General features: G+C 40.7%; 1 protein-coding gene across 15 annotated transcripts in view; it reads right to left on the bottom strand.

Moving 5' to 3' along the window:
* LOC128932312 (uncharacterized) overlaps positions 1-21,772 on the bottom strand; it is a 68,917-nt gene extending 47,145 nt beyond the window's left edge. For 6 of the 15 annotated variants that reach the window (XR_013519566.1, XR_013519553.1, XR_013519567.1 and 3 more), the window contains exons 1-3: positions 21,711-21,772; positions 18,778-18,916; positions 18,013-18,067 (exon numbers count right to left, since the gene is read on the bottom strand). The gene's annotated coding sequence lies outside the window, so the exon portion shown is untranslated. Of the gene's footprint in view, positions 1-18,012; positions 18,068-18,777; positions 18,995-21,562 lie in introns of all 15 variants that reach the window. The other 9 variants (XR_013519565.1, XR_013519552.1, XR_013519564.1 and 6 more) reach the window with 2 other exon arrangements.
* Between the last annotated feature and the right edge of the window lie 3,669 nt (positions 21,773-25,441).

The following is a 25,441-nucleotide window of genomic DNA, read 5'->3' as shown; positions in this document are numbered from 1 at the left end:
GAAATATGCTAATGTAATTTTGGTAAAGTCTGACTTGAATCTGTAGATCACTTTGGGCAGTATGGTTGTTTCAACAAATCTTTTTCAGAAACAAACCTTTCTTTACTTGTGTCTCCTATGATTGCTTTCATTAATAATGTTTTTTGATGTACACATCTTTCACCTTCTTGGTTATATTTATTCCTAAGTACTTTATTCTTTTTGACATTATGCTAAGTGGATTTCTGACTTTTGTCAGATATACTGCTAGGGTATAGAAATGCAAGTGATACTTTTGGTATATTGACACAATATCCTGCAACTTTACTGAATTAGTTTATTAGTTCTAAAAGTTATTTGGTATAATGAGGAGCACAATGGACTGTGGTTCCATATTAAATGACAGTTTAAGTTAGCATATCACAGTGCCCCAAAATGTTATCTGCTATATTTCTACTGCTACAAACTCAGTCTCATTTTTTAGTCCTAGTATTTTTTCTTCTGAAATACTTTTGTCTATCATTTGCTAATAATGTGTATCATCTGTTTACTGTTCAACTGTGCTACCTATTTCTCTTCCAGCCTAAACTTTCTAATAAAATTCTTTAACATCTGTATGCTCATTTATTGTAAACCTAAATAGTAAATTTGTATGATAGTTTTAGTTATCAAATAGGATTAAAAACATGTCAATTTGTCACTACTAATGAATCTATGGGTTCCTAGTTTTAAACTCTGATGTAAAATGTCTATTAAATATATATGTGCAATGGCTCAGAATCATGCCTAACATATTGTATGTGCTAAGTATCAATCAAAACAATTTTTAAATTATCATTTTCATACTACCCAAGAAAAAGATATAGATCATATACCTGGATCTATATAAAGAAAGGAAGAGCAGTAAAGAAAGAGTAAATGAGAGTATCTTAACCAATCCAACAGATAACAGTTTGTACATGAAAATATGTACAAATATACGCAAGTATATACATACACATGATTACTAACATACGGCTGAAATCAATGATGACAATAATGAAAGGGACAGGAAGACGGAAGAGAGGAATTAAAAATACGTTAGAAAACAGTCACACCACTTGTGAAGTGGGATAGTATTATAAACAGTTTAAAAATACGCAACTATAAAAAAATACATGCCAAGAAAGAACAGAAAATGGAATCGTATAAAATGCTCAATTAATATCACAAAAGGCAGAAAGAATGAAAGACAAACAATATGGGAATGAAAACAATAACGAATACGGCAGATATTATTTCGACTATATCAATAATCACTTTTAATGTCAATGGTCTAAATGCACCAATTAAAACAGAGATTGTCAGAGTGGATCAAAATATAAGACCCAACTATCTGTTGTCTACAAGGAACCCACTTTAAATATAAAACCACGTACGAATTAAAAGTAAACAGAGAAAAATATACAATGCTAACAGTTATCAAAAGAAAGCAGGAGTGGCCAGGTGCAGTGGCTCATGCCTGTAATCCCAACACTGTGGGAGGCTGAGGTGGATGGATCACCTGAGGTCAGGAGTTCAAGACCAGCCTGGCCAACATGATGAAACCTCGTCTCTACTAAAAGTACAAAAATTAGCTGGACATGGTGGCGGGCACCTATAGTTCCAGCTACTTGGGAGGGTGAGGCAGGAGAATCGCCTGAACCTAAGAGGCAGAGGTTACAGTGAGCCGAAATCACACCATTGCACTCCAGCATGGGCAACAAGAGTGAAACTCTGACAACAAAAAAGAAGGCAGGAGTAACTATATTTATTTCACACAAAGTAGACTTCAAAGAAAGAAAAGTTATCATGGATAAAGAATGGTACTTCATCATGACATAGCAGTTAATCCTCCAAGAGGATGACAATCCTTAATGTGTATGTATCTGACAATAGATTGCCAACATGAGGCAAAAACAGAATTGGAAGGAGAAAAAGATGGATCCTCTGTCACGATCTAAGACATCAACACCCTCCATCAGAAACAGGCAGATCCAGCAGGCAGAAATTAGTAACAATATAGTTGAGTTCAATACCAACATAAACCAATGATACTGACAGAGCAGGAACACCATCATCTCAGACAAACACCGCCCCTTTAAGTTCCAGCCTCATGCATTTCAAGGAAATCACTTCTCTTCTAACTACAAGGAGTCAGAAAGAGCAGACAGTAAAACACAGATAAGACAGCTTGGGAATGAGGGATGTGGAGGAAAAATCTCTTAGGTAACTGCCAAACTTCACCCTCAAACAATGGGCCCCAGTAAAACAGTAGGCCCACTGCGCATTACCCATAAGCACATCCCTTTCCCTTCAGGTGCACTAAGATAGGGAAGCTCAAAGCAGACTTGGGGGATAATACCTGCAGCTGCAGAAAGATGTATGGGAACAGACACACAACTTTCTCTCCCAGATAAGCACAACAAAGAGACAAAGCAGTCCAAGCCTCTAATAAACTCTCCCTCCCTGAATCGTTAAAAACTCTTAGTCTGTAAGAAAGTCTGGCCTAACTCAGCCAGAAGGCACCTCTCAGGTTCGTTTTCTCTAAAATAAATCTGTCTTAACTGGCAAGCCACCTTTCATGTTTCTCTCCTCTTTAATTCTTACAAATACAATTTATATTTATAGACCTCATCCAACAACAGTAAAATATACATTCTTTTCAGGCTCAATAATCACCAAGATATACCACACTGTGGACCATAAAATACACTTTAACCAATTTAAAATAACAATTCTTGCAATATGTGCTCTTAGATCACAATGAAATCAAACTTAAAATTAACAACAGATAGACAAGTGGAAAACCTCTAAATATAGTGGGATTAAAAAAGATACCTTCTAAATAATGTATGGATCAAAAAAGAAATCTCTTTTAATAAAGAGAAATTAATATTTTATTCTTTATATATATTTTTAGACACAGGGTCTCACTTGGTCTTTCAAAGACCACTTCCTTGAAAGACACAATTTACTGAAACTCACACAAAGAAGAAATACACTATCCAAATAACCTATTATTTTAATAACCTTCAAAAGGAAGAAATCATACTCATTCCCTACAATTGATTTCAGAGGACAGAAGCTGCTGAAATACTTCCTAGTTCATTCTGTGAGGCCAGCATTATTCCAATGACAAAACCAAAGACTCAAAATAGAAAACCACAGACCATGATCTCTCATGAAAATACATACAAAAAATCCTCACTGTAGCCTTGAACTACTGGGCTCAAGCAATCCTCCCACCTCAGCCTCACAAGTAGCTGAAAATACAGGCATATGTCTCCATGCTATTTAAAACTGTCTTGTAGAGCCAGGGTCTTGCTATAGCTGCTCACACTGGTCTCAAACTCCTGGCCTCAAGTAATCCTCCTGCCTTGGCCTCCCCAGTCTCAGCCTTCTTGGCCGAGATTACATGTGTGAGCCACCATGCCTGGCCTAATATATATTTTCACTAAATAAAAATGAAAATAAAACCACAACTTATAAAAATTTGTAGAATACAGCAAAAGCACAGCTTAGAGGAAAATTTATGGCATCGAATTAACATATAAGAATTATCTAAATTAGAGACTCTAAAGTTTCCACCTTAGGAAACTAGAAAAAATTGAGCAAATTAAATCCAAATAAGGAAGAAAATAAATTATAGGAATTAGAGCAGAAATCAATGAAACTGAAAACAGAAAATCAAGAGAATATTATCAACAACAAAGCTGGTTCTTTTAAAAGATCAATAAAATTAATAAGCCTACATCCAGGCTGAGGAAAAAAGATAGTAGACAGATTTTTTTTTTTTTTTTTTTTTTAAAAACAAAGTCTCACTCTGTTGCCCAGCAGGCTGGAGTGCAATGTCTCGATCTCAGCTCACTGCAACCTCCACCTCCCAGGTTCAAGCGATTCTCCTGCCTCAGCCTCCTGAGTAGCTGGGATTACAGGAGTGTGCCACCACACCAGGCTAATTTTTGTATTTTCAGTAGAGACAGGGTTTCACCATGTTGGCCAGGATGGTCTCAATCTCCTGACCTGATGATCTACCTGCCTCAGCCTCCCAAAGTGCTGGGATTACAGACGTGAGCCACCATGCCTGGCCCTAGAAATTTTTTTTTAAGACGGAGTCTCACTCTGTCGCCTAGGCTGGAGTACAGTGGTACGATCTTGGCTCACTGCAACCTCTGCCTCCTGGGTTCAAGCAATTCTCCTGCCTCAGCCTTCCAAGTAGCTGGGACTATAGTTGCATGCCACCACACACAGTTAATTTTTGTATTTTTAGCAGAGATGGGCTTTCAGCACATTGGCCTGGATGGTCTCAATCTCTTGACCTTGTGATCCACCCGCCTCAGCCTCCCAAAGTGCTGGGATTAGCCATGAGCCACCATGCCCGGCTAGAAGAAAGAAATTAATATCAGAAATAAAACAGGGGATACTACTATACATCCTGTGGACATCAAAAGGATAATAAAGAAATAGTATGAACAACTCTGTTACACATTTGATAGTCTAGTTCCAAGGACCACTTCCTTGAAAGATACAATTTATTGAAATTCACGCAAAGAAGAAATACACAATCTGAATAACCTATTATTTTAATAACCTTCAAAACAGAAAGTACCTGACCCAGATGTGTTCACTGGTGAACTGACAAAATATTTAAGGAAGAAATTATACCCATTCCCTACAATTGATTTCAGAGGACAGAAGCTGTTGAAAATGGTTCCTAGTTCATTCTGTGAGGCTAGCATTATTCCAATGACAAAACCAAAGACATTTCAAAATAGAAAACCACAGACCATGATCTCTCATGAAAATACATACAAAAATCCTCAAAAACATTAGCACATCAAATCCAAAAATATATAAAAAGAATTATACACCATCACCAAGTGGGATTTATTCTGCACATACCAGGCTGTTTCAACATTTGAACAGCAATTATTGTAACTCATAACATCAAGAGACTAAGAAGGAAAAAAATCGCATGATCACGTGCAGAAAAAGCAGTTGACAAAATCCAGCATGCATTCATGATAAAAACTCTCAATAAGCTAAGAGGGGAATTTCCTGAAATTAATAAGAATATTTACAGAAAACTACAGCAAATATCATACTTAATAATGAGAAACTCAAAAGTTTTTCCACAATATCAGGAGGAAGAAAAATGTACACTCTCATTACCCCTTTCAGTATCATACTTAAAATATTAGCTAACGCAATGCAAAAAAATAAAAGACATACAGATCGGGAAGAAATAAAACACAACTTTGCTCACAGATGACAGGAATTTCTATATAGAAAATCTTAAAAAAAAAAAAAAAAAAAAAAGAAACCCCTTCTGGAACTGAAAAGCAAGATTACAGAATACAAAGTTAAAAGCAAAAGTCAATTGCTTTCAAATGCACCAGCAACAACCAAGTGCAATTTGCTATAAAAAACATAGTACTACTTATATTGGCACCAGAAAGATGAAATACTTATGTATAAATTTAACAAACATAACAAGATCTATACAAGGAATACTATAAAACCTTAATAAACAAAATCAGAATAAACCTTATTCTAAAGCTCACATGAAGAAGCAAAAGACCAAGAATAGTCAATTACTGAAGAACAAAATTGGAAGACTAACTACTTAACTTTAAGCCTTATTATAAAGGTTCACTAATCAAACACTGTAATATCACCCAAAAGTAGGCAAGCATATCAATGGAACAGAACAGAGAGGCCAGAAATACAACCACAAATACAGTAAACTGATACAATGAAGCAAAGTTGCTATTTTCAACAAAAGTTGTGGGGACAACTAGAAATCCACATTTAAAAAAACAAAATACAGGCCGGGCGCAGTGGCTTAAGCCTGTAATCCCAGCACTTTGGGAGGCCGAGGCGGGTGGATCACAAGGTCAACAGATCGAGACCATCCTGGTCAACATGGTGAAACCCCATCTCTACTAAAAATTACAAAAAAAAATTAGCTGGGCACGGTGGCGCGTGCCTGTAATCCCAGCTACTCAGGAGGCTGAGGCAGGAGAATTGCCTGAACCCAGGGGGTGGAGGTTGAGGTGAGCCGAGATTGCGCCATTGCACTCCAGCCTGGGTAACAAGAGCGAAACTCCGTCTCAAAAAAAAAAAATATATATATATATATATAAAAAACCTGAATCTAGACATAGATCTTACGCCCATCATAAAAATTAACTCAAAATGGATCATAGACTTAAATATAAAATGCAGAAGCATAAAACTGTAGAAAATAACAAAGGAAAAAAACCTAGGACAGATCCAAGAGGGTCAATTAGGAGCAGTTTAGGATTGCAGCTCCCAGCAAAAGCATGGAGGGTGAGTGGATGCCACATTTCCAGACGGATTTTTATTGCCCACAGACCAGGAGATTCCCAGGCAGAGGAGCCCCACAGGTGGCCAGCACGGCTGTTTTGGCCAGCATGGCTGTTTTGGCCAGCGTGGCAGGTCTCCACACAAAATACACAGGTCCAGGTGCCATTTTAGCTGGTGATTGGAGCTCCTGGGAGACAGAGTTGCCCATTCAACTGATAAAAAGGGGACTGAATCAGGGAGCCAGGCCAGGAGATTCCCAGGCAAAAAAGCGCCACCAATCTCAGTGCAGCTGTTTCAGCTGGCGCAGTGGGTTGCCACACAGGAAATCACACAGATCCCTGGGCCTTTTCAACAGGTGACTGGAACACCTGGGAGACAGAGTCGCCCGTTCAACTGAAAAAAAAAAAAAGGGGGTCTGAGGCAGGGAGCCAGGTGATCAGGCTCAGCTGGTCCCACCCCCACAAAAAAAAAAAGAGCAATCTGAAACGCTCTGTATTGAGAGTTTCACAGCAAGCACAGCTGAACCCAGGACAGTCCAGCTCTGTGGGGGAGGGGTGTCTGCCATTACTGAGGCAGTCCACCACTACGCAGGTAGTCTGCCACTGCTAAGGCAGCCTGCCATTGCCAAGGCAGCCCGCCATCACAGAGAGAGTCTGCCATTACAGAGGTGGGCCGCCATTGCCAAGGCAGTTCTAACTACACTCATATAAACAGGACTGCAGGGAAGTTCACACAGCAGCCAGGTGGAGCCCACAGCAGCTCAACAAAGCCTCTGCAGGCAGACAGTGACTAGGCTGCCTCCTCGCTGGGCAGGGCAGCCCTGAATAAAGGTAGCAGCATGACAGAAACTTATAAATAAAGCCCTAACTCCCCGGGACAGAACACCCAGGGGGAAAAAAAAGGCGTTTATGAGTTCTGCTGCAGCAGACTTAAACATACCTGCCCAGCAGCTCTGAACGAACAACGGAGCTCACAGCTCAGCACGTGAGCTCCCATATAGGACAGACCGTCTCCTCAAGCAGCTCCCTGACCCCCGTATATACAAAGAGTCACCTCATAAAGGAAAGCTCAGACTGACATCTGGCAGGTATCCTTCTGGGACAAAGATAGCAGAAGAAGAAACTGGCAGCAACCCTTACTGTTCTGCAGCCGCTACAGGTGATCCCCAGGCAAGCAGGGCCTGGAGTAGACCTCAGCAGTCCCACAGCAGTGGGGCCTGAATATCAGAAGGAAAACTAAGAAACAGAAAGAAATAACTTCATCATCAACAAACTGGACGTCCACTCACAGACCCAATCTGAAAGTCAACAACTACAAAGACGACAGGCAGATAAATCCACAAAGATGGGAAGAAACGAGCACAAAAAGGATGAAAACACCTGAAATCAGGACACCTCTCCTCCTACAAGGGATCACAGCTTGTCACCAGCAAGAGAACAAGGCTGGATGGAGAATGAGTGTGATGAATTGACAGAAACAGCCTTCAGAAGGTGGGTAATAAGAAACTTCACTGAGCTAAAAGAATATGTTCTAACCCAATGCAAAGAAATTAAGAACCTTGAAAAAAGATTCTTAATGAATTCTTAATTCATCTAAATTAGATGAAATGCTAATGAGAATAAACAACTTAGAGAGGAATATAAGTGAATTGATGGAGCTGAAAAACACAACACGAGAACTTCACGAAGCATACACAAGTTTCAACATACAAATTGACCAAGCAGAAGAAAGAATCTCAGAGGTTGAAGATCAACTCAATGAAATAAAACGAGAAGGCAAGATTAGGGAAAAAAGGGTAAAAAGGAATGAACAAAGTCTCCAAGAAGTATGGGACTATGTGAAAAGACCTAATCTCCGTTTGATAGGTGTACCTGAATGTGATGGAGAGAATAAATCCATGCTGGAAAATACTCATCCAGGAAAACTTCCCCAACCTAGCAAGGCAGGCCGATATTCAATTCCAGGAAATACAGAGAACACTACAAAGATTTTCCTCAAGAAGAGCAACCCCAAGGCACATAATCGTCAGATTCACCAGGGTTGAAATGAAGGAGAAAATGCTAAGGGCAGCCAGAGAGAAAGGTCGGGTTACCCAAAAAGGGAAGCCCATCAGACTCACAGCAGATCTCTCAGCAGAAACCCTACAAGCCAGAAGAGAGGAGGGGCCAATATTCAACATCCTTAAAGAAAAGAACTTTCAACCCAGAATTTCATATCCAACCAAACTAAGCTTCATAAGTGAAGGAGAAATAAAATCCTTTACGAACAAGCAATTACTCAGACATTTCATCACCACCAGGCCTGCTTTACAAGAGCTCCTGAAAGAAGCACTAAACATAGAAAGGAACAACCAGTACCAAAAACATACCAAATGCTAAAGAGCATCGACACAATGAAGAAACTGCATCAACTAATGGGCAAAACAGCCAGCTAGCATCAAAATGGCAGGATCAAATTCACACATAACAATATTAACCCTAAATGTAAATGGGCTAAACACCCCAATCAAAAGACACAGACTGGCCAAATTGGATAAAAAGCCAAAACCCATCAATGTGCTATATCCAGGAAACCCATCTCACATGCAAGGATACCCAAAGGCTCAAAATAAAGGAATGGAGGAAGATTTATCAAACAAATGGAGAGAAAAAAAAAAAAAAAGCAGGAGTTGCAATTCTCATCTCTGATAAAATAGACTTTAAACCAACAATGATCAAAAGAGACAAAGAAGGACATCACATAATGGTAAAAGGATCAATGCAACAAGAAGAACTAACAATCCTAAATATATATGCACCTAATACAGGAGCACCCAGATATATAAAGCAAGCTCTTAATGACTTACAAAGAGACTTAGACTCCCACACAATAATAGTGGGAGACTTTAACACCCCATTGTCAATATTAGACAGATCAACAAGACAGAAAATCAACAAGGATATCCAGGACTTGAACTCAGACCTGGACCAAGCATACCTGATAGACATTTACAGAACTCTCCACCCCAAATCCACAGAATATACATTCTTCTCAGCACCACATCACATCTACTCTAAAATTGACCATATAATTGGAAGTAAATCACTCCTCAGCAAATGCAAAAGAACGAAAATCATGACAAACAGTCTCTCAGACCACAGTGCAATCAAGTTAGAACTCAGAATTCAGAAACTAACTCAGAACCGCACAGCTTCATGGAAACTGAACAACTGGCTCTTGAATATTGACTGGATAAACAATGAAATGAGGGCAGAAATAAAGATGTTCTTCAAAACCAATGAGAACGAAGATACAACATACCAGAATCTCTGGGACACATTTAAAGCAGTGTCTAGAGGAAAATATATAGCAATAAATGCCCACATGAGAAGCAAGGAAAGATCTAAAATCGACATCCTATCATCAAAATTGAAAGAGCTAGAGGAGCAAGATCAAAAAAACTCAAAACCTAGCAGAAGACAAAAAATAACTAAGTTCAGAGCAGAACTGAAGAAGATAGAGACACAAAAAAACCCTTCAAAAAAAATCAATAAATCCAGGAGCTGGTTTTTCGAAAAGATCAACAAAATAGACCAGTAGCCAGATTAATAAGAAAGAAAAGAGAGAATAATCAAATAGGTACAATAAAAAATGATAAAGGGGAAATCACCACAGATTCCACAGAAATACAAACCATCATCAGAGACTATTACAAACAACTCTATGCAGATAAACTAGTAAACCTGGAAGAAATGCATAAATTCTTGAACACCTGCATCCTCCCAAGCCTAAACCAGGAAGAAGTCAAAACCCTGAATGGACCAATAACAAGGGCAGAAGTTGAGGCAGCAATTAAGAGCCTACCACCCAAAGAAAGCCCAGGTCCAGATGGGTTCACAGCTGAATTCTACCAGACATACAAAAGGGAGCTGGTACCATTCCTTCTGAAATTATTCCAAACAATCCAAAAAGAGGGAATCCTCCCCAAATCATTTTATGAGACCAACATCATCCTGATACCAAAACCCGGCAGAGACTCAGCAAGAAAAGAAAACTTCACGCCAATATCCATGATGAACACAGATGCAAAAATCTTAAATAAAATACTGGCAAACCGATTGTAACAGTACATCAAAAAGCTTATCCACCATGATCAAGTAGGCTTCATCCCAGGGATGCAAGGCTGGTTCAACATATGCGAGTCTATAAATGTAATTCACCACATAAACAGAACCAAAGACAAAAACCACAATTATCTCAATTGATGCAGAGAAGGCCTTTGACAAAATTCAACAGCCCTTTATACTAAAAACCCTCAATAAACTCGGTATTGACAGAACGTATCTCAAAAAAATAAAAGCTATTTACAACAAACCAACAGCCAATATCATACTGAATGGGCAAAAACTGGAAGCATTCCCTTTGAAATCTGGCACTAGACAAGGATGCCCTCTCTTACCACTCCTATTCAATACAGTATTGGAAGTTCTAGCCAGAGCAATCAGGCAAGAAAAAGAAATAAAGGATATTCAAATAGGAAAGGAGGAAGCCAAATTGTCTCTATTTGCAGACGACATGATTGTATAGACCCCATCGTCTCAGCCCAAAATCTCTTGAAACTGATAAGCAACTTCAGTGAAGTCTCAGGATACAAAATCAATGTGCAAAAAATCACAAACATTCTTATACACCAATAACACACTTAAAGAGAGCCAAATCAAGAATGAACTGCCATTCACAATTGCTACAAAGAGAATAAAATACCTAGAAATACAACTAACAAGGAACGTAAAGGACCGCTTCAAGGAGAACTACAAACCACTGCTCAAAGAAGTAAGAGAGGACACAAACAGATGGAGAAACATTCCATGTTTATGGTTAGGAAATATCAATATCATGAAAACGGCCATACTGCCCAAAGCAATTTACAGATTCAATGCTATCCCCATCAAACTACCAATGACCTTCTTTACAGGACTGGAAAAAAACACCTTAAACTTCCATTGAACCACAAGAGAGTGTGCATAGCCAAGACAATTCTAAGCAAAAAGAACAAAGCTGGAGGCATCACGCTACTGAACTTCAAACTATACTACAAGGCTATAGTAATCAAAACAGCATGGTACTGGTACCAAAACACAGATTATAGACCAATGGAACAGAACAGAAGCCTCAGAGGCAACACAACACATCTACAACCATCTGATCTTTGACAAACCTGACAAAAACAAGCAATGGGGAAAGGATTCCCTGTTTAATAAATGGTGTTGGAAAAACTGGCTAGCCATGTGCAGAAAGCAGAAACTGGACCCCTTCCTGACACCTTACACTCCAGATGGATTAAAGACAAACTCCAGATGGATTAAAGACAAACATAAGACCTAACACCATAAAAACCCTAAAAGAGAATCTATGCAAAACCATTCAGGACATAGGCATAGGCAAGGACTTCATGACCAAAACACCAAAAGCATTGGCAACAAAAGCCAAAATAGACAAATGGGACCTAATCAAACTCCACAGCTTCTGCACAGCAAAAGAAACAGTCATTAGAGTGAATCAGCAACCAACAGAATGGGAAAAAATTTTTGCAATCTACCCATCTGACAAAGGGCTAACATCCAGAATCTACAAAGAACTAAAACAGATTTACAAGAAAAAAAAAAACAAATAAGCCCATTCAAAAGTGGGTGAAGGATATGAATAGACACTTTACAAAAGAAGACATACATGAGGCCAACAAACATGAAAAAATGCTCATCATCACTGGTCATTAGAGAAATGCAAATCAAAACTACATTGAGATACCATCTCATGCCAGTTAGAATGGCAATCATCAAAAAATCTGGAGCCAACAGATGCTGGAGAGGATGTAGAGAAATAGGAACACTTTTACACTGCTGGTGGGAGTGTAAATTAGTTCAAACATTGTGGAAGACAATGTGGTAATTCCTCAAGAACCTAGAAATAGAAATTCCATTTGACCCAGCAATCCTATTACTGGGTATATATCCAAAGGACTATAAATCGTTCTACTATAAGGACACATGCACACGAATGTTCGTTGCTGTACTGTTTACAACAGCAAAGACCTGGAACCAACCCAAATGCCCATCGATGATAGACTGGACAGGGAACATATGGCACATATACACCATGGAATACTATGCAGCCATAAAAAACGATGAGTTCGTGTCCTTTGTAGGGACATGGATGAACCTGGAAACCATCATTCTCAGCAAACTGACGGAAGAACAGAAAATCAAACACCGCATGTTCTCACTCATAGGTGGGTGTTGAACAATGAGAACACGTGGACACAGGGAGGGGAGTATCACACACTGGGGTCTGTCGGGGGTAAAAGGAAAGGGACAGAGCGGGGTGGCAAATTGGGGAGAGATAGCATGGGGAGAAATGCCAGATAAAAGTGATGGGGAGGAAGGCAGCAAATCACACTGCCATGTGTGTACCTATGCAACAATCTTGCATGTTCTTCACATGTACCCCAAAACCTAAAATGCAATTAAAATAAATAAATAATAAAATAAAATAAAAACCTAGATGATCTTGGGAAAGGTAATGACTTTTTAGATATAATACCATTGTGAAAATCCATCTAAAAATGATTCATAATCAAGACCTCATTAAAATTGAAAACTTCTGTTCTACAAAAGCCAATCCCATTAAAATTAGAAGAAAAGCCAGACTGGGAGAAAATGTCTGCAAAAGACACATCTGATAAAGAGACAGTTAAACAAAACATTCCAAAAACTCTTAAAACTCTTTTTTTTTTTAATTTAATTTTATTTTTTTGAGACAGAGGCTCGCTGTTGTTACCCAGACTGGAGTGCAATGGCACGATCTCAGCTCACCACAACCTCCGCCTTCTGGGTTCAAGCAATTCTCCTGCCTCAGCCTCCTGAGTAGCTGGGACTACAGGCGCGCACCACCATGCCCAGCTAAGTTTTGTATTTTTAGTAGAGACGGGGTTTCACCTCGTTGACCAGGATGGTCTGGATCTCTTGACCTCATGATCCACCCGCCTCGGCCTCCCAAAGTGCTGGGATTACAGGCATGAGCCACCGCACCCAGCCTTAAAACTCTATAGTAAGAAAACTACCAAATAAAACAGACCAAAGACCTTAACAGACACCTCATCAATGATGAGAAACATATAGGAAATAAACATATAAAAGGTTACATTATATTGTATAACATTAGGATAATATATTAAAACAAGATACCGCTACGAACTTAGTAGAATGGCCAAAATCTGGCAGTGAGAATGTGGAGTAAAGGAACTCTCATTCACTAATAGTGGAAATGCAAAATAGTATCGTCACTCTGGAAAACAATTTAGTTGTTCTTACAAAAGTAAACATATTCTTACCATATGATACAGCAGCTGCACTCCTTGGTATTTACCCAAAGGAGGTGAAAATTAATGACAGCATAAAAACCTGCAAACAGGTATTTATAGCAACTTTATTCAAAATAATTAAAATCTGGAAGTAGCCAAAATGCCCTTCAGTAAGTGAATAGAAAAACTATGGTACACACAATGAAATATAATTCAGCATTAAAAGGAAATGGGCTATCTTGTCCTGAAAAGGTAAGGATACCTTAAATGCCTATTTCTAAGTAGAAGAAGCTGGTCGGAAAAGGCTACTGTATAACTGCAACTATTTAACATTCTGCAAAATGCTGGAGATGGTTTGCAGGGTTAAGGGAATAAGAGCAGGGATGACTTTTACAACAAGGGAAGTATTCTATGAGGTACTATCAGGCTGGATACATGTCCTTCCTTATACATTTGCTAAACTCATAGAATGTAAAACCGCAAGAGTAAGCCCTAATATAAATTACGGCCTTTGGACAACTATGATGTCTCAATGTAGGCTCCTCATTTTAATAAATGTACCACTATGGTGAGGGGAGGTACTGAAATGGGTGAAGGCTACATATATATGCAGATCAGGGTATATGGGAAATCTGTGTCCTTCTTAATTCTGCTGTGAAATTAAAACTGCCTTAACAAATAAAGTACATTTATTTAAAAAAAAAATCTAACCATCTAAAAATGTTTTAATAACAAAAATTAAATCAATATTTTAAAAAATTCCCATTTGTAATAAGAACTCTCAATAATAAATGCATAAAGAAAATGTGTTCTATACATGTAACGAAATATTATTCAGCCTTAAAAAGGAAGAACATCTTGCCATTTGCAACGACATGCACATACCTGGAAGATAATTGTGCTAAGTGAAGAAATGAGCCAGACTGAAACAAAGTAGTACATAATCCCATTTGCAATAGTCTGGATGTATGTATTCCCCTAAAATTCCTATGTTGAAATCTAATCACCAAGATGTTAATATTAGAAAGTGAGGCCTCGGGGGAGTGATGAGGTGAGGGCTCTTCCCTCCTGAATGCATTAGGGCCCTCTTGAATGGACTGGGAGTGCCTTCATTCTCTGCCACTCTTTTGCCTTCCACCATGTAAGGATGCAGGAAGAAGTCTCTCCTCAGGCACCAGATGACAGTGCCTTGATCTTGGACTTCCCAGCCTTCAGAACTGTTAAGAATAAATTTCTGTGTAATTACCAAGTCTGAAGTATTTTGTTGCTCCAGCATAAATGAAGCTATGCTTCCTGTAGAGCCTGTGGGACTCCACTTAAATAAAAATATAAAACGGTTAAACTTATAAAAACACAGAGCTGAATGGTGGTTACCAAGGTCTGAGGGGGAAGGGTAAGTGGGAAGGTATTGGTTACAGGATATAAGTTTTAGTTTATGCAATGAGTGAATTCTAAATATCGAATCCACAGACCAATGCATGTATACTTAAAATTTTGTTAAGAGGATGGTATGCTTTGGATTTGTGTACTTGCCCACATCTCATTATCAAATTGTAAGCCTCAAGGTTGGAGAAGGGACCTGGTGGGAGGTGACTGGATCATGGGGGCAGACTTGCCCCTGCTGTTCTTGTGATAGTAAATTCTCAGGAGATCTCGTTGTTTAAAAGTGTACAGCACCTCCCCCTTGACCACCCACTTCCTCCTGCTGCAGACACATAGGGCATGGCTGCTTCCCCTTCATCTTACACCACGATTTTAAGTTTCCTGGGGCATCCCCAGCCATGCTTCCTACAGCCTATGGAACTATGAACCAATTAAACCTCTTTTCTTTATAAATTACCCAGTCTCAGATAGTTCTTTATATCAATGGGAGAATGGACCAATACAGAGAATGTAACTTATGTCAAATGGTTATATCCCAAAAGGGGCAGGAGAGGGGAGGAAGAAACTTGTGGAGGCAAAGGTTGTTTATTGCATTGTTTGTACTGATGGTTCCATGGGTGAATACTTATCTCTACAGGTAAGCATATTTTGCATGTGAGAGGAATGTAAATAATTTGTGGCCAGGGGAAAAACTGTGGTTTATTAAAGACTGCTACAGATTCTTACTATTCCTCTTATTGAGAGGTAGAATCTAATTACTCTCTAATCTAATAACATATGTACAGGAAGAGAGAAGGAAATAGTTTTTATTTCAGATTTGTTAAGCTTGAGGTGCCTTTTGGATAGCTACAAAGAAGCATTCAATGGAGAGTTGAACCTGTGGCCTACAGCAGTAATCCCCAACCTTTTTGGCACCAGATTTTGTGGAAGACAATTTTTCCAGAGACCAGGGTGTGAGAGGGGATGGTTTTGGGATGAAACTGTTCATCAGGCATTAGATTCTCATAAGGAGCAGGCAACCTAGATCCCTCACATGCATAGTTCACAATAGGGTTCATGCTTCTATGAGAATCTAATGCCCCCATTCATTTGACAGGAGGCAGAGCTCAGGCAGTAATGCTTGCTCATCTGCCACTCACCTCCTGCTATGCAGTACAGTTCCTAACAGGCCACAGACTGGTACCAGTCCATGGCCTGGGGGTTGGAGACCCCTGGTCTGAAGGCTGGAGAAGTCCAAGCTGGAGAGAAACACAACTGCTACACAACAGAGAGCAGAACGGTTAAAAAAAAAAAAAAAAAAAAAAAACTGCACAGTGGGATAGATGGGGAATTGGACGGAACACATGTATAAGCTATGTAAAGGAGAAGTAGAAGAATTCAGGAAAAGAGACAAGCACCATCAGTGAGGTCATGATAGAAACTAACACAGAAGAATTTCCAGGAGAAGGTCATGAACAGTAATGTGAAACGCAGGAGCACCCCCTTATCCATGGGGGATACATTCCAAGTCCCTTAGCGGATGCCTGAAACTATGTATAGCACCAAACCTTATATATACTATGTTTTTTCCTATATATACATACCCTTGACAGTTTAATTTAAAATTAGGCACAGTATGATATTAAAAACAATAATAAAATGGAACAATTATAACAATATACTATACTAAAAGTTATGTGATATACTATATCACATAACTTTTGGATCACATATACTACACAAAATATCTTATTCTACCATATTCAACATATTCAAAATTTACAAAATATCAAATATCAAAATATTCAAGATATTCAAAATATCTTATTGTATTTTCTGTCTGCAGTTGACTACAGGTAACTGAAACCACAGAAAGCGAAACTGTGAATAAGGGGGATTACTGTACCCCACAAGATTCAAGTAAAAAGCAGAACAGAGAATAGCCATTGGATTTGCGTATAATTTAGGTTAATGGTGAGCATTAAAATAAATCAATGAAGACTACATTGAATGAAAGTGCAAGTGAGCAGTGGAAATATTTGTCAGAAAATGTAATAGTGAACAATCTGCTACAAATTCTGTATGTACAGATGAACCGACAGAAATGTATGGGGGAGTTATGTAAGGAAGGACCTGTGGTCAACTCAATCCTCCAGATGTTCTAGGTGTTAGCCATGTATCAAGCAGGGCCTTCCAAAAGCTGTCTGGGACCACACTGTTCTTGCAAGGAGATAAACCTCATCATGAAAGTTGTGCTTTAGTACTAAGTGACTATTTCTACTGCCAAATGCTACAAGTGTGTATTTCCAGACTGGTAGTAAAAAAACTTTCCACTATGTCATCTCTGTGACCAATGAAGTCAGTGTTCCAGACTTTGGTGCCAGCAAGTCTTTCTGTCTCACAAGAATGCAGCACACACTCTTTGCAGGTTCCATTCCAATCATGTAACAAATGTAACTGCCTTTTTGATGCAACATCAGAGAGACCAGAGACACATTTGTAGTCAAGTTCAATGGCTTATAACCTGCATATGTCTACACGCCAGCATTATTTTATTTTTTTGAGATGGAGTCTCGCTCTGTCACCAGGCTGGAGTGCAGTGGCATGATCTCAGCTCACTGCAACCACTGCCTCCTGGGTTCAAGTGATTCTCCTGCCTCATCTCCCAAGTAGATGGGACTACAGGCAAGCGCCACCATGCCCAGCTAATTTTTGTATTTTTAGTAGAGACTAGGTTTCACCATGTTGGTCAGGATGGTCTTGATCTCTTGACCTCATGATCCACCCACTTCAGCCTCCCAAAGTGCTGGGATTACAGGCATAAGCCACCGCACCCGGCCCACCAACATTATTTTATTTATGTGCATTTCCTTTAACCTGAATTTTACTTATTTTTATTTTTCCATTTTAATCCATGGACTCCATAAAGGCAAAAAATGCAATGTAAAACAAAGTGAGACATATATAATCAAGTAACTCACCAGAGATTTATTCATTGTTGATCTTGGAAACGCACAGAGCACTCTGGAAGCATAGCTGGGAGAAAAATCGAATGGAGTGGATTAAGGGAGAACTGGTGTGGCATGGTCCTAGATTCTCCTGCCCAAAACCTTCTACACAATAGCTGGAACAGACTAAAACAACAACAAAAAAACCTCCCTGTGACAGATAGTCATTCATGCCTCAATAAGGGGAACAAATACCCTGCTGAAGATGTACCCACAAGTACATTAACTGGTAGAGATACAAACAATTTATTTTTGGGTTAATGATAACATATATTACCTACTTATTTAGGAACAATTAATTTACCCAAAGAAACAATTTAATAATTTACACCAAAGAAAGATATATTTAGTCTTCAATGAAATTAATATTGTAAAATATACTTGGGCTGCATTAACTATTTCACTGCTAATAAAGAGATTCTACATAATTTAATATAGGTGTTTCCACTAGAACACATCTTGCTTTTATATACCTAAGCATCATGGAAAGTACGCATCTTGCAAGCCAACATTCTTTGCCCACAATTATATTATATAGGGGTGAAAATGTACATACTGTTTATTTCTTGGGATACACTGTTTTAGTAATCCTAATGACATGTCTCCCTGTATCTAAGACCCCATACAGTATGCTGATAACAAATGGGGCTCTGCCATTTGACTTGCTTTGGCCTAATGGGACATTAGAAAATATGATGAAAATATAGGTTGGAAAAGTACTTGCCCACTGGTGCTTACCTTCTTAGACAAGGGTCAGCATGAACCACCATACGTGTGAGTAAAGGCACCAGATGACTAAAGCTTCATTTGTGATCCAGACAACATTAGCATAGGAAATGCCCAGGTGAACACGTGCCAAAATGTGAATCAGTAGAACCTCAATCAAATAAAACAGTTGTTTCTTTTTAAGCCAGTGAGTTTTGGTTGGTTCTTTTCACAGAGAACAGTGATACACCTAAGCCACCAGAACGCAATATTTTTAAGACAACTGTGTGAAGGAGCTAATGTGAAATTACTTGTCAAATACTATCATTAGAACATCACGATCTCATGTAGAAGTTCTGTAAATCACAATAAATGCCAACTTCATGGAAATCGGTGAGACTGCTGGTGCCAGGAGATGATGTGAATCATAAAAAGCAACTGTTTGCATATGAGTAAACTGTGTTTTGAGGTTCTTTACAACATAAAAAAAATCTGTTGACTTTAAAATACAAAATACACAAAAAGGATCTCTTACAAGTGAGCATTGTACTATATTCTACTTATATTTTAAGGTATTGGTTTGGAGTAGAAGTGGGACACAGTCTAATCTTCCCTTTTTAAATATATAAAATATGCTATTGTTTTCCTACAGAATTTATAATTTCAGATTACTGACACTAAGTGGGAAACACTTATGTCATTTACCCTTGAGGTCACATAATTCACAAAAAGAGTTGGGGATGAAAAAAGAATAGCGATGGTTAAGGAAATGTTTCTGGTTGGCTGGTTGGTTTTGAGACTCTGTCTCAAAAAGTTATAGTGAGCACAACCACAGCTCACTATAACTTTGCCCCCTGGGCTCAAGTGCAATTGGGGCCACAAGTGCATACCACCACAACCAGCTAAATGTTTAAATTTTTTTTTTTTAATTAACACATAGGGTCTCCCTGTATGGCCCGGGCTATTCTCAAACTTCTGGGCTCAAGCAATCCTCCTGCCTTGGCCTCCCAATGGCAAGGGAAGGTACTTTAATTTTTTTGTGGAGGGAGGGGTGGGCAGGCGGGGAGGGGCTGGGAAAGTACTTTAAAGCAATGTTTGTTCTTAGCTTCAGTGTCAACAAAAATTTCAAAAGGAAACAGTTTTCACTTAATTGAGGCAAAATGAGTAACACCAGCCAAAAAGTCAGGATGCATAGCATCTATATATCATGTGACCCTGGTATGTCACAGCTCCTCAAAGCCAAATTTTTTTCATCTTTCTCATAAGGTAAAAATCCTTTGGCAAACCCTTACTGAACTACCAGGACGAGGAAAGAGGGAGCTTCAGCGTATCACTAGATGCTAAATTTGGTGATAGGCCTTTTTTTTTTTTAAAGACTCAAAGTCTCTCACTCTGTTGCCCAGGCTGGAGTAGACTGGCACAATCCTCGGCTCACTGCAACCTCCACTTCCTGGGTGCAAGCGATTCTCTTGCCTGTTTCCCAAGTAGCTAGGACTACAGATGTGCACCACCACACCCAGCTAATTTTTGAATTTTTTAGTAGGGACTGGGTTTCACTATATGATGGCCAGATGGTCTTGAGCTGCTGACCTCAGGTGGTCCTCCCGTCTCTGCCTAGACTACTTTTTTTTTTTTTTTTAAAGACTCAAAGTCTCTCACTCTGTCACCCAGGCTGGCGCAACCTTGGCTCACTGTAACCTCCACTTCCTGGGTTCAAGTGATTCTCCTGCCTCAGCCTCCCAAGTAGCTGGGATTACAGGTGTGCACCACCACACCCAGCTAATTTTTGTATTTTTAGTAGAGATGGGGTTTCACTATGTTGGCCAGGCTGGTCTCGAACTCGATTTTAGGTGATCCCCTCACCTCGGCCTCCCAAAGTCGTGGGATTACAGGCGTGAACCACCACGCCCCCAGACTACTTTGAAGAAAGCTCAGACACTGGAAACAATGAGAAAAGACTGAAGGAATGAAAGAGTCTTTACAGAGTACTCTAAACAGATCCTCTCAGGTATAACAGGTTATTTTCCCACCTAAGACCACCGTTAAGTCACCTACAATAAGTAACATCTCCTTGGCCCTTGCCTGTCATTCTCAGCCAAATTCGCCTCTTCCATCTGAAAGTTGGTCCAAACCTTCTGCTACCACCCAGTCTTTGAGAGCTACTGGATAAGGTATTATCAACCAAACCTTGAGCGCTCTGAGGAGTGGGAAAATAATTGCTCGGGTCATACAAGCTGGGCTCTTCACCTGTACCACTTCTCTGCTTTGAGGAACCAGTGAGAGAGTCCAGAGGAGTGTTTAAGTGGGATTCCTAAAGGGTGCCCTCCTCCAAACTTTGCAACACCTACTTTATTACAAAGAAAACAGGACCATCATCTGAGACCCCATCTTCCCCAGAAACCAGATCTTGTATAAACTCCTATAAAGTGGGGACGGGACGGGTAGGAAGGTGACACAAGCAGAATCTTCACTTGCTGAGGAGACACTGGGAAACCCAACTAATAAAATCGCCAAGATTTTATTAGACTGTGCACGCGCTACTCTGGGAACGAGGGGCATCTCCCTAAAACCGTCCGCATGCTGACCTTACAGGGGGGTGCACGGAACGCCGCGCAGGTTACCACAAGGTCCATGGAGCGCCGGAGCACGGCCTTCCCGCAGGGCTTCCAGGCTCAGCGGCCTGCAGACCCTGTCCCCGCGCCACTGGCCTCGCTCCCCGTCTCCGGCGCTTCTGGAACTGGCTTCAGAGCCAGGACCCCACGCCCGCCCTCCCAACAGCGCCGCCCTTTCAGCCCCCGCCCGAGTCCGCTACACTCACCTGTACATCAGGTCCCGCCCTCCCGGGATGCGCCCACGCCTCTGCTCCCATCAACTGTGGCACGTCGGTCCCGTCTCCCTAGGGCGCCCCCAAGCCCGCCAGTTCCTGTTTCATCCTACCACCAACTAGCAGGGACGAAGACACCCACCTCAGAGACTGAAGAGCCGCCTTTCAATGGCAGTAACAGCTGAGATTCTCAGGCGGAAGATTGCGGAAGTGGGTGGGGCGGTGCATGTGCAAAGGAATCCAAAAGGCCCTTCCCACCATCCTGTGCTGGTGACGTCATTGGGAGCCGAAACTGCGTTTCCCAAGAGACCTTGCGGTACTGAGGCGGGAAGTTCTTTTCTAAGCAAGAGCCGAGGATGGATCGGGATTGGAGTCTATCCGCCTGACAGACGTGGAATCTGGTTCTTTATTAAATCTGTTTGACAACCAGGCATACTGTGAGAATAGTGGGAAAATTTGAATGCGGGCCAGCTAGGCGATTATGTTACCTTCCTTTTTTTTTTAAGTTCTGATATAGATGTTGCTGTTATTGAACAAACATCTGTGTGTGTGTGTGTGTGTGTGTGTGTGTGTGTGTGTATGTGAGATGGATCCTCGCTCTGTCACCCAGGCTGTAGTGCAATGGCGAGATCTCGGCTCACTGCAGCCTCCACCTCCTGGGTTGAAGCGATCCTCCTGCCTTAGCCTCCCCAGGAGCTGAGACTACAGGCACGCACCACCATACCTGGCTAATTTTTGTATTTTTAGTAGAGACGGGGTTTCACCATGTTGACCAGGCTGGTCCCAAATTTGTGGCCTCAAGTGATCTGCCCACCTTGGCCTTCACAAGGGCTGGGATTACAGGTGTGAGCTTCGGTGGATTTTATTGCACAGTTGGAAACATGTTCTAGGGTACACACTGCAATACAATAGCAGGGTCATAGGGTAGGTGCATGCCAGGGTCCTTGTGCCAATTTACACTACAAGTGTCTGAATTTTATTCGCCAGAGATTCCCCAAGATCCATCCACCCATTTATCAATCTAATCTTTACTTCTTGTTTGTGTGAAATGGACCTGAACTTTGCCCTCTTTTTTTTTTTTTTTTTTTTTTTTTCTGTTTTCTGCTGAAATCTAGGCATAGGGGTTCCTCAGAGCTTCCATTACCACTGAAGTTCCTCTTCAAACAGGGAAAAATGCCCAATTTGAGTGATCAGGGTTGATATGGGCTTGAGAAGAGGAATGGGGTGGGTTAAAGGGAATAAAGCTTAGGGATGGGTGGATAGAGGGTGTGAGAGGCTTCACTCTTGCCCAAGGCCTATCCCTGGTTTTCTCTTTTCCTAATGTATGCCCTGCCTTTTTCAAGTTTATCTGTCTTCTGATCCTACAATTGCCCTTCAGTTACTATTCTGCAGATCCAGGGAAGTCAGCCTTGATCTTCCCAGGGCACTCTTGCCTGAGACTTTGGCATTCCTAGCTTTCTTTCCTCAGACACCTGGATCTCAGGCCTCTCTCTTGAACAGATATTGGTATGGTATCTGGGAATCCTTTAAATACAGGATAATTGGTGGGGGTTACATAGGGGAAATCAGTGCCTGATATTTCACCTTCTACAATATGGAATGTCATTTCCTCTCTTTGTGGGCCTCAGACTTCTATCCATAAAAATGGATATAGTAATACATATTTGAATGTATAGATCTTACCCTGAACTCACCTCTAATAAGAGTAAAGCCAAGAACACAATCCCTTTCCTCTCTCCGTGAAGATAAACTCCTCAGAGCCAAGGAGATCAGGCCCATGGATGATACATGGTGTTTCTGACACTCGCTATATATTCAGGTGTTCCAGTTTACACTTTTTGGTAAGCTATTCCTAACTTTTTTGCTTTTAATTCTACTGTAACTACAATTGCTTCCTTAATTTCATCTTTGGATTGTTCATTCCTTGTTTACAGAAATAAAATTCATTTTTATATATTATCTGTATTCTGTTATTTCTTAAACTTGTTTATTGGTTCTAACAGTTTTCAGTGAATTTTTAATGATTTTCTAACTATGAGATCATGTCGTCTATGAATAACGATAATTGTACTTCTGATATGAAAGGGGGACAGGGAAGTGCTGGGTAGAGGATGGTGTTGTCCCTGGCTAGGGCTCACCCCACTGAGGCCTGTGCCCACAGACCTAGGTGAGGACAGGTATTTCTGCTTTCCTCCCCATATGTTGCATTTCCCAAGACCACCCTGGCCTGCCATGCCCCTATCTTGTGCTATAAAAACCCCAAGACCCTAGCAGGGAGAGACACAAGTGGCTGGACGTGGAGAGGAATGCATCAGCAGAAGAAAACACAGCGGCTGGACATAAAGAGGATGCAGGCAGAAGAGCACACCGACAGATGCCAGCAGGCTGGCAGGTCATCCACCTGAGAAACGACACAGAGTTTGGCTGGGGTGGTAGGAGAAGATCCCTGGCTGCTGAGCTGCCCAACTCCAGGTGAAAACCACCTTCCAACTCTGTCTCCCTTCTGGCTCCCATCTATCTGATGAGAACTTCCACTCAATAAAACCTCAAACTCATTCTCCAAGCCCACGTGTGAGCTGACTCTTCCGGTACACCAAAGCAAGAAACTCCAGGATACAGAAAGCCCTCTGTCCTTGCAATAAGTCTAGTTGAATTGACTAGCACAAGCCACCTAGGGAAAGCTAAACTAAAAGAGCACCCTGTAACCCTGCTGGGGCTTCAGAAGCTGTAAACATTCACCCCTAGACACTGCAGTGGAGTTGGAGACCCACAACCTGCCTGTCTGCATGCTCCTAGAGGTTTGAATGTCGGGGTACCAAAGGATCCACACCCCCATTGCATGCCCTGCAAGGAGGTAAGGGAACTTTTCCAGTTCCACTTCTTTTCTTTTCTTTTTATCTTATTTTGTTTCATTTTATTTTATTGAGATGGAGTCTGGCTCTGTTGCCCAGGCTGGAGTGCAGTGGCACAGTCTCGACTCACTGCAACTTCGGCCTCCTGGTTTCAAGTGATTCTCATGCCTCAGCCTTTTGAGTCTCTGAGTTTACAGGCACACATCACCATGCCCAGTTAATTTTTGTATTTTTAGTAGAGACAGGGTCTCACCATGTTGGCCAGACTGGTCTCGAACTCCTGACCTCAAGTGAGCCATCACTCCTGGCCCACTTCTTTTCTAATCTAAGTAGCTTGTTTTCTCTCTCTCTCTCTCTTTTTTTTTTTTTTTTTTTGACAAGAGTCTCACACTGGCTTCCAGGCTGTAGTACAGCAGCACGATCTCAGCTCACTGCAATCTCTGCCTCCTGAGTTCAAGCAATTCTCCCGTTCTCCTGCCTCAGCCTCCCGAGTAGGTGGGACTACAGGCATGCACCACCATACCCAGCTAATTTTTTTGTATTTTTAGTTGAAACAGAGTTTCATGTTGGCCAGGATGGTCTCGATCTCCTGACCTCATGATCTGCCTGCCTCGGCCTCCCAAAGTGCTGAAATTATAGGTGTGAGCCAGTGCCCCTGCCACTTGTATTTATTTCTGTTGAAAATTGTCCTGGCTAGCACCTCCAGCACAATGATGAACGGATGTTGTGAGAGTGGATATATCTATCTTGTTCCTGATCTTAGGACGTAAGTATACAGGCTTTCAACATTAAGTATGATATTGGCTGTGGCTTTTCACATGCCCTTTATTAGTTTAGGGATGTTCCCTTCTTTCCTTCTTAGGTGAATATTTCATCATGAAAGGATGTTGGATTTTGTTTCTGCAACTATCGAGATGCTGTGGTTTTGCTTATTGTTATTGATAAGGTGTATTATATTAAATAATTTTTGGCTGCTATCCAACCTTGTATACTTGGGATGAATCCAACTTGGTCATGAGGT

This window comes from Callithrix jacchus, chromosome 1, assembly GCF_049354715.1.
Source record: "Callithrix jacchus isolate 240 chromosome 1, calJac240_pri, whole genome shotgun sequence".
Lineage (NCBI taxonomy): Eukaryota > Metazoa > Chordata > Mammalia > Primates > Cebidae > Callithrix > Callithrix jacchus.
Note: the sequence above shows the minus strand (reverse complement) of the source record. Positions and strands in the feature narration are given on the sequence as shown.